General features: G+C 39.7%; 1 protein-coding gene and 1 long non-coding RNA gene across 2 annotated transcripts in view; one reads left to right on the top strand and one right to left on the bottom strand.

The window, feature by feature from the left end:
- Positions 1-16,397, bottom strand: part of pde4dip (phosphodiesterase 4D interacting protein) — a 410,955-nt gene that overhangs the window by 374,473 nt on the left and 20,085 nt on the right. The window lies entirely within an intron of this gene.
- The window catches only part of LOC125456257 (uncharacterized), a 123,391-nt gene that overhangs the window by 106,168 nt on the left and 826 nt on the right, over positions 1-16,397 (top strand). Inside the window, exon 2 of the long non-coding RNA XR_007248426.1 lies at positions 9,900-9,972. This is a non-coding gene — a long non-coding RNA (uncharacterized LOC125456257). The remainder of the gene's footprint in view (positions 1-9,899; positions 9,973-16,397) is intronic.

Genomic DNA, 16,397 nt, shown 5'->3' with positions numbered 1-16,397 from the left:
AACACCCAAAATACAACTATGCTTTGGCTGGGGAAAGCTTTCAAAGTGAGATCTATGCTATGTAGTGTACCGGGAGCCAGCCTACAGCTGTGTTTTGGGCTCATATGCACCTCAGGGAAGGCTCACATTGTCTGAATCAGAGCACCAAACTCTGAATCTATCAAGGCTCTGTCCTCAGTGCACTCTTCTACAGTGGTGAAAACTGGACAACATATGCTAGATTTGGTAAAACTATCCAAAATCCCACTTTACCTGACTCGCAAACTCAGGTTAAAAGAAAACACTCGCCAAGTTTCTGCAGAAAAAAACTGTTTACTACAAGCAGTTTTGAACCAGAGTCAAAAAGGAATTATAAATTGCTAACTCTACCCTTTTTTAAATTCCTCCTCTTACATACCAACAGACATAGAAAGTCAGATATGGATAACAAAGATGTAAAAAGAAAAAAAAATCAGATAAACAGGTTAATAGCACTGGTCTGGTCAATGGGAGTAAATGAATTGCTTTTTTTCTCTTCATTTCAATGTTTTTTAGTTTTTGCTGTTGGCACCATGTCATTTGCACACTGTTGCTCTCTTTCATTCATTCACTTTAAAGCTGTCATTTCCTCCTTTGACAGGGGACTTGTGGGGAAAGGTGAGTGGAAGACAGCTATTTCTGTTCACTTTCTGGTATTGCTGCACAGGAGGGGGAGAGAGAGAGAGATAGAGAGAGAGATTTTTTGATGCTTTTGCTTCGCAATACGGTGATTCACTGCTGCACTGGTCCATACAATCTACAGTCACCTGGTCAGGAGCCAATCAAAACATTGTTGTCAAGCGGTTGTCCCTTATTCAGAACCATTGGCTCCATGGTGTCTGCTTTTACTTTCACTGTTCCAAGAAGAAAACAACATCCTACACTACTCATGATGTTCTCCAGCAAACATGACTTTTTATGAAAACTGCAGTCATTTCTTTACAAAGGCTCTCTGGTTCAAAACAAAATCTTTATTTTTGGACTTTGAACTGTCAAAAATGAAAGAAATAAAAAGAAATGGGGTGCAACCTTATAGGGATTTAAATTACATCAGTTATGGCAAGATTTTTGGCAGAATTGGATAAGGGGTCCAGAAAAACCCATCTCAACATCAGGAGGATCTTGTTCCATAATTTTTGCTTTTCACAAACGGCACAGTGGCTAGTTGCCAACTAAGGGAAATTATTAAATAAAAACCAAAAGAACTGCGGATGCCGTACGTTAGGAACAAAAACAAATTTCCTGGAGATGCTCAGCAGGTCTGGCAGCATCTATGAAGGAAAAAACAGAGTTAACGTTTCGGGTCCGGTGACCCTTCCTCAGAGCCTGCACAGATGCTGCCAGACCTGCTGAGCTTTTATAACAAATTTGTTTTTGTTCGTGAAGGGAAATTATTGCTTGTTATGCATGCTGTTGATGGCCCAACTCACCTCATTAACTTTCAGCTTTTCATCTTGCCAAACAAGCGAGACATTGACAAAACTCATCGTGGAAATCAGAATAGGTACCTGGCGAATTCAGTTCACCTTTTGCTCAAATGGACTTCCATATTGGACATGCAACCGTGTCAGGGTAAAAGCAATGAGTAACTGAGACATGCAACCTGTCACATATTACAATATGTAACAGCACATAAAGAAGGTAAAAAAAAGGCACTGACATCTTAATTTCATAGAGTGCCCAGTGGAAAAATATTCATCCCAACGAATCTGCTTCGTCCTGTAATAGAGCTTTTTTGTCAACCTATATGCAGGAAAATGTGATGATGTGGCAGGGAGTTGTTATGAGTAGAGTGTGATGATTTCCCCGCTACATTTACTCAAAACTTTTGGGCATGCAAAATACAGGATATCACAAAAAATTTTTAAAAAGCACAAAAATGATAAAATTAAAAAGTAAAGGTTAGGTGATTCTTGTTGCTAGAAAGAATAGTGCAAGGTATTGACATAATGAGGAGAAATTATGAGTGTGCATGCTTGAAAATGTGGAATAATAAGAGAAGAAAATTCACTCTAACAATGACAAAACCATCAATTAAAGCTTACAATTGTCATATGGGTCTATTCACATAGAAAACTATCAAAATGATGTTTATAGAGCTATTAGAAAAGAAAAAAAAGTTGAACATAGAACATAGAAAAGTACAGCACAGTACAGGCCCTTTGGCTGACAATGTTATGCCGTGGATTAATCCTAATCCAAAAATACAATAACCTAACCTACATTCCCCTCAATTCACTGCTGTCCATGTGCATGTCCAGCAGTCACTGAATTGTCACTAATGACTCCGCTTCCACGACTACCACTGGCAAAGTATTCCATGCGCTCACAACTCTCTGGGTGAAGAACCTCCCTCTGACGTCTCCTCTATACCCCCAACACCTTAATATTATGACCCCTCGTGGCAGTCAATCCTGCCCTGGGGAAAAGTCTGAGAAAAAGGAAGCGAGATTAGAGTTTAAAGATGACAGGATAGTGTTCAGCTGTGAAGAGAAATTGTGTTCAGTTATAATGTGATCTCTGCGCTTAGATAGCTGGAGAACATTCACCATCCAAACTCATGTATAAAACACACAGATACTTTGGAACAATTTATCTGCCTGATGTGAAGAAAAACACATTCCCTCCTTAAAGGGATACAGCTAGGAGAGCTTATTGTGCTGCCAGTAAGAACCTAAAGCGAAGCATCCCTAAACCTGCACTGGGATACTGCTATAGTTACACTCCTGACTTGTGCTTTGTAAATGGTGGACAAACTTTGGGGGGTTTGGAGGTGAGTTACTTGCTGTCGTACTCCTAACCTCTGACCTGCTCTTGTAGCCAGTGTATTTATATTGCAAGTCCAGTTAAGGTTTCTGGTCAATGGTAACCTATGAGGATGTTGAAAGTGGGGATTCAGTGATGGTAAAGCTATTGAATGTCTGTGGGTTAGATTGTCTTTTATTGGAGTTGGTCCTTGCTGGGCATTTGTGTGGTGCAAAAGTTACTTGCCACTTTTCAACCCAAGCCTGTATATTGTCCAGCTATTACTGCATTTTAACATGGTCTGCTTCAATATCTCAAGAGTCATGAATATTCTGAACATTGTGTAATCATTGGCGAACATACCCCCTTCTGACCTTATGATGGAGGAAAGTTCATTGATGAAGCAGCTGAAGATGGTTGGGCACAGAACACTCCCCTGAGGTGTTCCTGAAGAAATGTCCTGGAGCTGAAATGACTGAACTCCAAAAGCCACAGTCATCTTCCAATGCACCAGGTATGACTGCAACCAGTAGAAAGATATCCTGATTCTCATTGATTCCAGTTTTGGTAGGGCTCCTTGATGCCACACTTGGTCAATTGATGATTTGATATCCATAGCTGTCCCTCTCATCTCATCTTTGGAATTCAGCTCTTTGGCCATGTTTAAACCAGGCTGTTTTCAGGCCAGGAGCTGAGTGGCCCTGGCTGAATGTAAACTGGGCATCAGTAAGCAAGTTTTTGTGAAAGCAGGTGCTGCTTGATAGCACTGTTGATGTTATCTTCGATCACTTTACTGATGATCAAGGGTAAACTGATGGGGCAGTAATTGGCTGGTTTAGATTTGTCCTGCTTTTTGTGTACAGGACATATCTGGGCAATTTTCCACATTGTTGGGTGGATGCCACTGTTGTTGCTGTCCTGGAACAGCCAGGCTAAGGGAACAGCAAGTTCTGGACCTCAAGTTTTGATGTACTATTGCCAGAATATTATCATAACCCACAGTCTTTGCAGAATCCAGTGCCTCCAATCATTTCTTGATATCATGTAGAACTGATTGGATTGGCTTAAAACTGGCATCTGTGATGCTGGGGACCTCTAGAGTAGTTCATGTAGGGGGTAAGAGTCTGAAATGATTTATGCTGAGGAGCATGTTAAACATCCTCCAGGGCCAGAAATCATAGGCCCTGATGCTGCTCCTTGTTCTGACTTGGCTGTTGCACTGTGTTATTGAGGTGGTCAGCATGCCAGCTCTGCAATTAAGGATATATGTAAACAGTGTTACTTTCTTGGGCTTTTGTTTCAAGCACGTCTACTGCTTACAAAAGCAAAATACTGTGGATGCTAGAAATCTGTTCAAGAGTCTAGTAGGGTATAATCTCAAAGTAAGGATTCACCCATTCAAATAAACACAGAGCATAGAACATAGAATAGTACAGCATAGTACAAGCCCTTCAGCCCACAATGATGTGCCAAACTATTGTCCTACTCTAAGATCAAACTACCCTGCATACCCGACATTTTACTATCACCCACGTGCCTATCCAAGAGTTGCTTAAATGTCCCTAATGTATCTGACTCCACTACCACCGCTGGCAGCGTATTCCATGCACCCACCACTCTCTGTGTAAAGAACATCTCCCCTGTACCTTCTTCCAATCACCTTAAAATTACGCCCCCTCATAATAGTCATTTCTGCCCCGGGAAAAAGTTTCTGGCTATCCACTCCATTTTCTGCCTCTCATTTAAAACAGAGCTGAGGAAGAATATTTTCTCCCAGAGGCTGGTGATTTCTTTACCATTGAGGGTTGTCAAGGCTGAGTCAATAAGTATATTCAATAAATAGACAGATTTTTAATCAGTAAGGGAATCAAAGGTTACAGGGGAAAGACAGAAAAGTGGAGTTACAGTTACCACAATCTCATTGAATGACTCTTTAGAAAAAATGTCCTACTTCTGCTCCTATGTCTTATGCTTTCATAGGTTTGAACTCAAATTCCATCAACACATATTGCAAATAGAGCTGGAAAATGACACAGAAAGCTGTTGAATAGTTGTAAACGTCAACAATCTCAGTAACATCCTTTGGGCAAGGGAGTCAACTACCTCCAAGTGTGCTAGACTACTTGTGACTCTAGTCCCATATGGCATTATTGACTTTTAATGTCCTCAACCCAACACCACCACCCCCATGCTGAAAACAGTTTTTAACACCTGCTAACAATAATGTACGTATAATTTTAAATGAATGGTGGTGCAGTCCTTAATTCTCCCTTGTTGCCTGTAAAACTGCAATGAATCGTCTAGTCACGATGCACAGGAAGTAATTAGACAAAGTGTTCACATCGCTGCTGGTCAGGAAAGCCACATTATGATAATGGGTTTAAATGGAGTTTAACGTCATTCATTATTATAATACTACAAAGCACAATAAATGTCAGTTAATTTCAAGAAAATTATCTCCTTTGGTCAAATTAATTTATGCTCTGAAGAAGAAAGAAACTGGGCAATCATTAGATTGAGGATTGTCTGGCAGCTGGAATATTTTTCCAATTTTAACACCTATTGAGTAATTTAGCAATGCTGCCAGCACCACGTGAGGGCCAAAATGCTCAAGGTATTGTAGCCATTAAAACCAAATGATCAGGTAACTGTGGGGATTGCTTGCCGACATTTCCTCTTTGGGCTGTTAGTACGCAATGCTTCCTGTAGATTTTTAAAATTGCCTTCAAATGTCAGCACTTCCAAATCAAGAGCATAGTAAAAAAACATCTCTTTCTTCTGTTCCCAAAGCATGCCTTAACGGAAAAATCTGAACTGAACGTCCCCTCTCCCCGTACGCTAGTGTGCATTCCAGTTTTTCAGCCAAACCATTCTTATGGTCTCTTTTAATGAGACTAAATAGTTATTCAGGATGCCGAAAAAAGATTAGGCGTTTCCTTTTGCTCTTGATTCATGTCTAGAGAGAACAGGTTTGAAGCTGAGAAAAATGGTTTCTTTTAGTGCCTTTGCAGTCAGCACTGAGGGAAGGTGAAGCAAAAATACTGACTGCCGTGAATGACAGGACATGGAGTTTCACATCAAGTGAGCTCAACAAGGGCTTGTTCACTTTTCATTATTTCAGTAAATATAAAAGACCAAAGAGAGGTTTACAATATGTTTCAGATCACTCTGCACAAGGGACTACAAAATACAATGGTGGAATTGTCCACTCCAACTGGTATTGAGCTTGGAAGAAGGAAGGATATTTAATTAACCAGGATGGTGGCATATCTGAACTCCACTGACTTCTCACCACTACATGAATAAAGATCCACAGGAAGGTTTATGCTCAACTTTACTGCTCTGCTGCCAATTGAGGTCCTTTGATGGTCAATGATTGACCACTTAAGGACTTCAACAAACCATTGCTGGAACAAAACCAGTTACAGGTGGACCTGTTGCCATGCATGAAACTGTGCAGCCAGCCTTGTCACCTCCAGTAGGGAAAGGGTGTCCCTTAATGAGTGCCAACACCTATCTTTGCATCCAGTATTATAACTCCATTTCCCCATAATGCCCATCCTGCAAAACCATCTCTGCCCCATTCATTACCTGTGGCCTGGTAACTCCATGACCCTGGGAGTGTGGAACCAATTCCTCCACACGTAGCCAAGGCTTCCTGGGTGTCATTAATGAGCACAAGAGGTTCCAGCCTCTGAATAGCTGACAGCTTTTGGTATGATAGACTTTCACCAGGCACGGTGTACTGTTGGCCTCGCCAATGCCTGATTGGTTGGTGGTTCAGCAGACCTTGCTAAAAAAGAGAAGCACAGCTCCCTCACTGGATCTCCAGATGCTCGCAAGGCTTCACCTAATATATGGAATGCAGAATGGACAGGCTCATTTTAAAGATAACATTGAGAAGTTAGCTCACCTCTGGACACCAATGTCTTAAAAACTTTAGATAAGAAGAAACTAGCATATTACTTAAAATACAATCAGTGCAAAGCTACATCGATGGAAAGGGAAAAATGAATTTTAAGTATCTTCAAAAAATTGGCCTTACCCAAAAACCGATAGATAGTTGTGATGATCTGGGATGTGAGGCAATAGAGTTAAGGAGGTTAGAGGAGTTTAAGTTAAAGATGCCAGTCTGTGTGAGGCTAATTATTAGCAAGATAAGCTGAAAGAGCTTCATCATCTTTACTCTTTCTTGATATGTTATTGTCTCATCAGTTTTTTTTTAATAATCAGTGTGGGATTAATTCAAAATCCTGGCCCCAAAGAAAGCACATTAACTCATGGGGAGAAATTTTTGTCATTTTGCAATTAATATGGCTTTTTAAACAACTCCATAGCAAACTGGCTATAAGTGGGGCTTCATGGAGTTAGGGAAACAGCATTAATAGCCTGACTGCATCGTGACATCACATTATGATTTTCATGATTTATGATAATGTAAAGTTATCAAAATGTACACAGTGATAGAATATTTGTAACTTCTGAAAGCTAATGCAACAGATCAAAGAAGCAGAACAGGCTGTATTTTTCATCTGAATACAAAAGAGCAAGAATCAGTTTTAAAAACTTTTAAATCACATTGGCCAAAGTTTCACACTTCTACAACAAAGGTTGGTTAATTTTTAATGTTATGTTTTGTTGACAGTTATGTCTAGACTGGTTATAAAAGTTGCCTGTTTTTGGTTGAGTGTTTACTGGTATAATTTATTATTTATTTGAGCAGTACAACACCAATGTGGACTTGACAACTACCAGCAAGAATTCCATATTGCTTTGAACTCAATTTAATTGGACCCAGCCTTGATCTGTTTATTTAGCAGTGACAAGCTAACTCCCTGCGCTGTTGGCTGTAAATGTCCTTGTGTCACATAGCAGTTAAAAATGTTGCTGAAATTAACAGTTTCAGAGCAAGGGTTTCATATTCCCTTGAAATAACCTATTTATGGTTTTGGTTATTTATGATTAGCCATGCAGCTAAATAGATCACTTCCCACTGCAAGAAAATTAAAGCATATGGTCTGGACCTTAAACATTAACTCTGCTTTCTCTCCACAAATGCTGCCAGTTTTGCTGAGTTTTTCCAGCAATTTCTGTTTTTGTTTCATTTTCAGCATCTGCAGTTCTTTGGGTTTTTTTTGGAAAGCATATGTGGGTTAGCAATGCTTCCTTTCAGCTCTGTTTCGTCTTCTACCCTATTCAACTTCTGAAATTAAAGGATTTGTTATATATAAGGCATTATTATATATATAAGGCAGTTCCAATAGCAAAGTGAGTCTCCAGGACCAGAGGGCAGAGTCTCAAAATAAAAGAACACCAATTTAAGGTTGAGATGATGAAGAATTTCTTCTTTCATAGGACTGTGGGTCTTCAGACCCCCTTTCCACAGAGAACTGGGGGACTGCAGATCCCCATGTGCTGAGGTAGTTACAGAGATTCTTGATCAGAAGGGTAATCAAGAATTTTGGGGAAAGGGCAGGAAAGTGGATGTGAGGCACATTGGTTCAGCCATAATCCTGTTAAATTGCAAAGCAGGTTTGAGGGGCCGAATGGCCAACTCCTGTTCCAACTCCTTCTGGTCTTATGGTCCTAAATCCTTTTCCATATTATGAGGGATTATCATCATCATTAGAAGCCCAAAATTTGAGGATGATGTTAATTCAGGTTCAAATGTTTCTGCCATGGGTGTTCATGGAACTGAACAGGCCAATTCCCGACCAGCAGATTTTTGGACATATGAAACAGGTTGTCCCATCAGGTAATGGAATCTGGAGTGTAGGATTTACCTACCTCCTTCTCTGCTGCTACTCTGCCTCATCATTAAGATGTATCAGTTGTCACCAATTTGAATGATTGATAACAAGTTCCTCCCAGTCAGTAATGTCAATGTTGAAGCTTTCCTTGAAGTGTAGGACAGTGTCTTTGAAGTGTTTCTTTGTTGTCCACTGGATTGTTGGCCATTTCACAGCATTGTTACAACACAGATTGAGTCCCTTCAGCCCACTGTGCCTGCACTTGGTCTTCAAACAACCACCAGTGCCTAGCGCCAATCAGTTGCTTTATCCCCTGACCTTTGCACATTATTTCCGCCGAACAATCATCCAATGTCCTCTTGAACGCCTCAATTGAACCTGCCTCCACCACATTTCTAGATCAAGCATTCTACACCCTAACTATTCACGTGGGAAAACAATTTTCTCTCATAACATTCTTGCTTCTTTTACACACAACTTTAAATCTATGCCCTTTCATTTTTTCTCCTTTTATGAGTGGGAACAGTTTCTCCCTATTTACATGATGATTTTGTAAAATTCTATCAAATCTCCTCTAAGCCTCCTCTCCAAGGACAGTAGTCCCAACTTAATCAATCTGTTTCTGCAATCTCTCCATTGCATTCACAGCTTTCCAATAACGTTATGCCCATAAATGCACGCAATACTCTAGCTGAGGTCTGACAAGTGTCTTTTACAATTTAAATATCACCTCATTGCTCTTGTACTTTGTGCCCTATTAAAAAAGCCAAATATGCTTTATGCTTTATTAACTGTTCTTGAGAGGTGTCCTACCATTTTCAATTATCTCTGCACATTCAGACTCAGGTCCCTCCAGCCTTGCATTCCCTTTATGATTGTACCCCTTATTTTATACTGTCTTCCTACAAAATGCATTACCTTACATTTCCTCGAATTGAACCCCATCTAACACTGTTCCACCCACTCCACTACCTTGTCAATGTCATTTGGAGTTTCACATTGTCCGCACAATTTACAATTCTTCCAAGCTTTTTATCATCAACAAACTTTGAAATTGTTCCGCACACTAAAACACAGATCATTAAAATATATTTAAGAGTTAAGTAAAAAAAATCTGGCGGAAGGATGTTTTTCAGACATCTAAACACAATGTCTAATTCATCACAGCAGAATTTAAAGGAGAATCATCTGATTGTTGTGGAGTTACCTTTAAGAAGAATAATAGCATTTGCTCTATGTCTTCCCACTGAATCTGGAGAATGCAGTAGAGATCTTGTTAATACAAGTTCTCCAGTGCACAGGTACTGACATGAGTGTGGATCATAACTCTGAACCACCTATGGACATACTGAACTTTTAATTGCAGCATGTGTTTTCTTTTAAAAGGTGAGACAAAGGATGACTGTGAATGAAACTCCAGTGGCTGTTTGAACAGAAATTCTGGAATCCACACTTGAAGGTATTAAAAAAGCTTAAAAGACAGAAATATACTCCAAAATGAAATGTAATATCATGTGAATATCTGGGACTATGGAGATGATGAGAGTAATTAGTGAGAGCCATGTTTGTATTTTCCATTTTTAGGAATACACAATGGCAATGGTGAAAAGAAAGTTTCAGCCCTTGTCTGTGAGTACTAGTGGGCTGAGGTATTCATGTGTGCTGGTGAGTTGAGGTATTCAGATGTCCTAGCCTGGGTTAAGCTCTGGTGCGCTTTGAAAAACACAGTCAAAAAACAATCTACTACCACTCCTGATAACAAAGTGTGGAGCTGGATGAACACAGCAAGCCAAGCAGCATCTTAGGAGCACAAAAGATGACGTTTCGAAGGCCCGAAATGTCAGCTTTTGTGCTCCTAAGATGCTGCTTGGCCTGCTGTGTTCATCCAGCTCCACGCTTTGTATTCTCGGGTTCTCCACCATCTGCAGTTCCCATTATCTCTACTACCGCCCCTGCATTGGTCTTAGTGCATGAAGTTCAAAAAGAAACAGGACAGTAGAATTATGTTTAACCTCCAAAGCCAAGAATATCAAGAATGAGTTCTCAACCATCTGCTTGTCATGGATGATGCGCAGACTGATCCATACATCTTTTAATTTTTATCCATTGTTTGACTCCTTCTCGTCTTTGGGGTTACATTCTTTTTTCTTCTCACATTTCATAAGTAATAAACCCATTATGTTGCTAACTAAAGGAAACCTGGCTAAATCGGCTCCTTTCAAAACCTTAATTTCACTGCTTTGGAAGATATGCAGCCACAAGAGAAGGCTTCGATTCTGAATTAACCTTGCTGCGACTAACTGAAGATTGGATGAATAAAGAATGTGAGCCAGGTCATCCCCTCACCAGAAGCTTAATGGAGTATTCCATTTGGAAATGTCATAACTTGGGGAACCTCTGTCAGTGTCTGGTCATAACACGGATAACCAGGTATGGGCTGACATATAAGCTTTGTTTTGACAAAAATCCAGGACATGCTGAATCTCTTAGCATAAGGAATTCAAGAGATCAAGCGTGGCTTGCAAATCTGGCATAGATTGGGCAATGCCCTGATTTATAAACAATAGACTACGTATGTCTATGGTTGTCACTTTAGTTTTGTCATGGAGGAAATAGAATTTAAGGAGTTTTCCATCTAGCCAGTACTGAGATGGATGAGGTGAAAGCAAATATTAAGTAGATTGCAAATGTTATGGGGTTGCCACGCAGCCTTATTTGACACTGACCCAAATTTTGAAGGTGACAGTTTCAGATCTCTCACACAGGACAGTTTGCAATCATATTAAAATGAGCAGTTCCAGGATTGTATTGAAATTTCTTGGATACCGAAATCCGCAGAACTTTGCAATTTACTAAGCCAGGTGCATCGGTAAGATTGGTGAATGAGAAAAATAATTCCTGGTGTTGTTGTCAACAATTTTCATGGATTTGTCTGGCAACAAAAGTCATGTCAGAGGTTCCTTTGGAAGGTCTAATGCCACAATCTGTCTCTGGAGGCAATTACCCAATTATGGTCACAGGTGTGGTGTAGGCAAGGTCCTTTTCCTCCCATGTCCATAGGCTGAGTATATGGAGTCTTTACGTGAGTACACATTCACCAGCTTTGAACAGCTTGGATGCAGTACCATCAAGGTCTCAGGCTTTGTGGTTTTTCATTGGCTTGGCTGCTGGTGCAGCTCTCCCATCGATGGTGGCTCATAATGGGTTCTGCCAAGAATTCTGACGGATCACCTGAAAGCTAAAAGTGTCACTGTGGATTCACAGCTGAGGAACTGTTGGAATGTTCTTTTCAACATTGATAAATGGCATTGTCATCCTTAAGAAGAGAAACACTAACCCCTGAGCAAAAAGAATATTGGCCTACAGATCACCCTAGTTGCTTCAGAAAAATTCTGCATGTCATGATAGTAAATATATTGTTGGATCTCTTGGGCTGTCCGTTCTCACTACATGATCTTTATCTTCCATATTTGTCTATCATTTCAAACTTGAGCTGTTGAAATGCTCCGTTCTTGACTTGGAATCTTCAAGTCAATGCACTGTTTTGCCAGGCTACAAAATCTACTAATTTTTGAACACATGAATCGATACTGATTTTGTCAAACTAATCCTGTTGATGATGATGCCTGAAGGCAATGGTCTGGAAACGGGAGCCTACTACATCTGAACTTTTTGATCTACTGTTATGAAGTTAAGTTGGATATGTAAAGATTTTTGACATCAGTTGTGAACTACACCTTGGATGGGCTGCATTTGGGCTGAGCCATTGATCTTCTTCCTCTTGGATTTTTAGATCTTGTGATATTTTGGTGTTAGGAGAATATTATTCATCAATCATATAAGATGATCACCTACCCATGCAATCATCAACCTCCTGCATGTCTCAAATGATACAGCTATCACTTGAATTTTTGACTCAAATGATGACATAATTTGGGAGTTAGTACACAGGTCCAGGATGCTCCACATGGTTTTCTGTTTGTCCTTGTGGTAGAAGATGGTGCTTTTTACGAGAGAATGCTGTGTATAGTTTGTCAGCAGCAGGACACCATTTGCATTAACTTTTTCCATCCTGTTTCTCCCAATATTTCCTCTCCAGTTATCATGACCAATCCTACTATTAAAGTTCCCCAGAAGAATAATATATTCTTATTTTGAATTGAATCATTTATTGCCACATGGGGGTGACAATGAGGAGTTTCAACAATAAGACAGATTGAAAAATCTTCTTTACATTTTTCAAAGTGAAAGGTTGGGGCATAAGCTCTGATGGTTGTGGCATATTGATTTTGGCTTAGCTGTAAGTTAGATGTGAGGAGCCTTTCATTTACACAATGAGGAGTTCAGGTGCTACATTCAACAACCTATTTCTAATGGCAAAGCCAATTTTCCAAACACATGAGCCTCTGTCAGATTTTCTTTTCCAGTAGAAAGTGTATGCCTCTGTTTGTTCCTTTTGCTTCCTGACCACAGAAAAGCAAATCTCACTGGGTCAACAATGTCAATTTGGTGTCTTGACAGCTCACAAAATACTACTGCAGTTCTTCTTTCTGGATAGTGACATAAGATTATATTTTAGGTTTCGACCATTCCAAGTTTAGATTAGATTAGATTCCTTACAGTGTGGAAACAGGCCCTTTGGCCCAACAAGTCCACACTGCCCCTTGAAGCATCCCACCCAGACCCATCACCCTATAACTCACACACCCCTCTGTTTGCAAAAGGTTTGCAAAATGTAAAGTTTTCTTCTTTGACCATGAAGTGGGTGATCATACAGACTGCTTGAAGAGGACAGCTCAGTCATAAATACCGCAGTCCAAAGACACCTCTGTCCAAAAAGATGTTCACCAATCTTTCTGCATCTATTACTTGTGTGCGATTCTTGATAAGACAATTCCATCTTCAATCAAATTAGCTAATTAAACCCTTGTGCATATTATGATGGACACAGGGATCAGAATTCACATTTATTTGCTTTCTTTTCCTATTGTCTATTATCTGACATGGGATGTTGATCAGTGTTTTCAATGCCTTAGAAATCCAGAAAAGACAACAATTTCAGATCAGAGTGGACTAGCAAAAGGTTTGAATGAAATTTCCTTGACACTATTTTAAAAATGAATGACCAACTGTTGTTACAGCCAAATCTGGCGGTGTGAATAAATTCCTTACTACCTCTGGCACTGGTATAACAAAACATTGAAATGTTAAACAAATGAGTGTGCTGTTCTCTGCTTCATAATGTCCTTGTACATATATTAAATCAGTCAAGAAATACGCCAGACAGACCAGGCCAGGCAGGGTAAACAAAATTCAGGTGTTACTTTTATCTCTCAGTAAAATGACTTCTCGCAGGAGAGGGCATGGGTATTGATCCAAATAGGGGCAATCCATTTTTAATAAATGATTTTGAATGTCCATTGCCAGAGTTCCCTTATTATTGTTTGATATTGATGGGGCAGAAATTGGGCGATCACTCCTCCACTTTGTATACTGAGTTTCTGAGTTAAGTCTGTTCCAGCAATATCTGTAGTTGAGAAATCTCATCTCCCAGAGACGCTCAATTGTCTCTGAATGAGCTGTACATTCTTCAGTTGATTAATTTTACTGTCCAGGTAATTACACTTGGATAGTCTTTTCAGGGTACAGTAAGCAGTTACAATCATGTTAGACTGTCCTTTGTGATTTCCTATGAGGTTGGCTACTTTTAAGTCAGCTGACTTCAGTGACCATTTTAAAATGCCTCAGCACATTTTTAATTGATTTCTCTCAAATCAAAATCCAAGATTTTTAAGTCACTGACTGAGACTTTAAGATTAGCAGTCAATATTTTATGTCATCTTGATACTGTTTTATGATTTTACTTCCACATCATGACAGATAATGCACCACACACAACAGGACATGAGACCAAAGTAATATCACAGCAGAGAGTAGCACAGTGAATGTTCATCACCCTTGAGTAAGTAACTTTCACTCAGGGCTATGGAAATTATAGAATGAAAAATCAGAAGCCAGCTTCAGGCAAAAAGGAAGTTAGAAAAGAAAGGTCAACAAAATCATTGAATTAACACTGATATTTAGAACACACTTCAGATATTTTGTAACTGATACACAAGCACATAGACCATTCAGCTGGTAGCCACTACCTCTCTGGAGACTCATCCCTTAGCAACCAGCTATCGTCTAAGGTTTCTGTTATAGATACCAAAATCAATCACCAAAAAAAAACTAACTTCACATCTTCTAGTTGACTTTATACATGCAGTATAATCAGTATAAATGGGTGTATTTTTCACTTCAGTTCCAATCAAAATGAATATGTGGACGACAGCAGGCAGTATAATTGTTTGTTAGGTTAATCTTTGCAAAAATGTTTTATAAGGTACTACTTTACCCTCTTTGTGTGCACTGGAGTAGAATTGTCCCAGAATCAGGTTATTTAAATGCATGAAATTCCCTGGATAATGAAAATTTAGCACATATCATTAAGGATATAAGAATTCCTGATGGGTAGGAGCATGGGTTTGTGGAAAAGAGTCATCAGAAAACCATGGTATCACTTTACCCTGACTTTGCAAGTCTGTGCTTACATGTTAGTCTTTTTAATTCCCTTTTGACTGATGTCTGAAATTTTGTAATTATTAAAAAGACCAATATTTCTCCTCTGATATGTATGTGCAATTTAGAAGCTCCTGCTCAGTAAAAAACATTCTGCAAGTGTAATTTAATTCAATTGTGAGGCACTTTCTTGTCTTTGTAATATTTTCCTACTCATGTCTTTGCAGAACATGAAAAATGTAGCCTAGATAGTGATCATTCTCATCTGCCCATAAAGGCTTATAAAGTATCATCCTCAAATTTGGGCGCTCTACAAAATTTTTCATCTGGATTGCATCATCACACCAGTTCCCTGTTCCATCCTCTTTACTGCATTACTGCAGTCATCACTGACAAATTATCTAAAGACATGGAGACAGTTGACAGAACATGCAGAAACTGTTCAGCCTACACCACATTCAATTCAAAGCCAAAATGAATCCAAAATCAGTCACTCAGCTCCAGCATGCATATGAATGTACATCCATTGAGCTCCAGGTTAACACATTCTGCATCTTATGAGAAAAGGGGTCCTTCTTTGACAATCAATAAACTAAGACCACTTTCAACGAAGTCCCACCGCACAATGCCTCCCCCCACTGATTAACAGCAAAGGCACAACCCTGTAAAATGTGGACCATTTCCATATCACGGGAGCTTCTTTTCAGCAAAGGCAGACATAGATGACAAAATTCATGAACATCACCAATGTATCAGCTCAGCCCTTCAGTAAACTAAAGAAGAGAGGACTTAAGGGCCGGGACCTCAAAATCGACAGTGACGTCAAGGCTTACAGTGCGGGGGCAGTGTTCACCGTACTCCTAACTGATCAGAGACTTCGGCCTCAAAGAACTGGAGAAATACCATCAGAGGGTTTCTTCACAATATCATCTGAATCCTGGGCAAGAAGGCATCCAATAGCAGTTGCGCTTTCACAAGCCAACGTGCCCAGCACTGAGGCACTGATGACTTAATCTCCAATGGGGTGCCAATGTCAGTCTCTGACACCATCACTGACATAAGACTCCTGACACAGCTGTTATACTGGGAATTTAGATGGGGTTGGAGATACACAGGTGGAAAACAAACTGTTTTAAATATGTCTTCAAAGCAGTATTGAGGAGGTCAAGCATCCCATAGTGATTCCTGAGGGTCCCTGGTGTCAGACCGATCAAAATTGAAAAGGCTCATTTAAGAAGATACTGAACATATTGAGAGATATTTTCAGGATCATGCAGAAACAATCTACACTTTTTAGCAAAAATACTTTATTCACTATTTGGA

This window comes from Stegostoma tigrinum, chromosome 8, assembly GCF_030684315.1.
Source record: "Stegostoma tigrinum isolate sSteTig4 chromosome 8, sSteTig4.hap1, whole genome shotgun sequence".
In the NCBI taxonomy this organism is placed as follows: Eukaryota; Metazoa; Chordata; class Chondrichthyes; order Orectolobiformes; family Stegostomatidae; genus Stegostoma; species Stegostoma tigrinum.
Note: the sequence above shows the minus strand (reverse complement) of the source record. Positions and strands in the feature narration are given on the sequence as shown.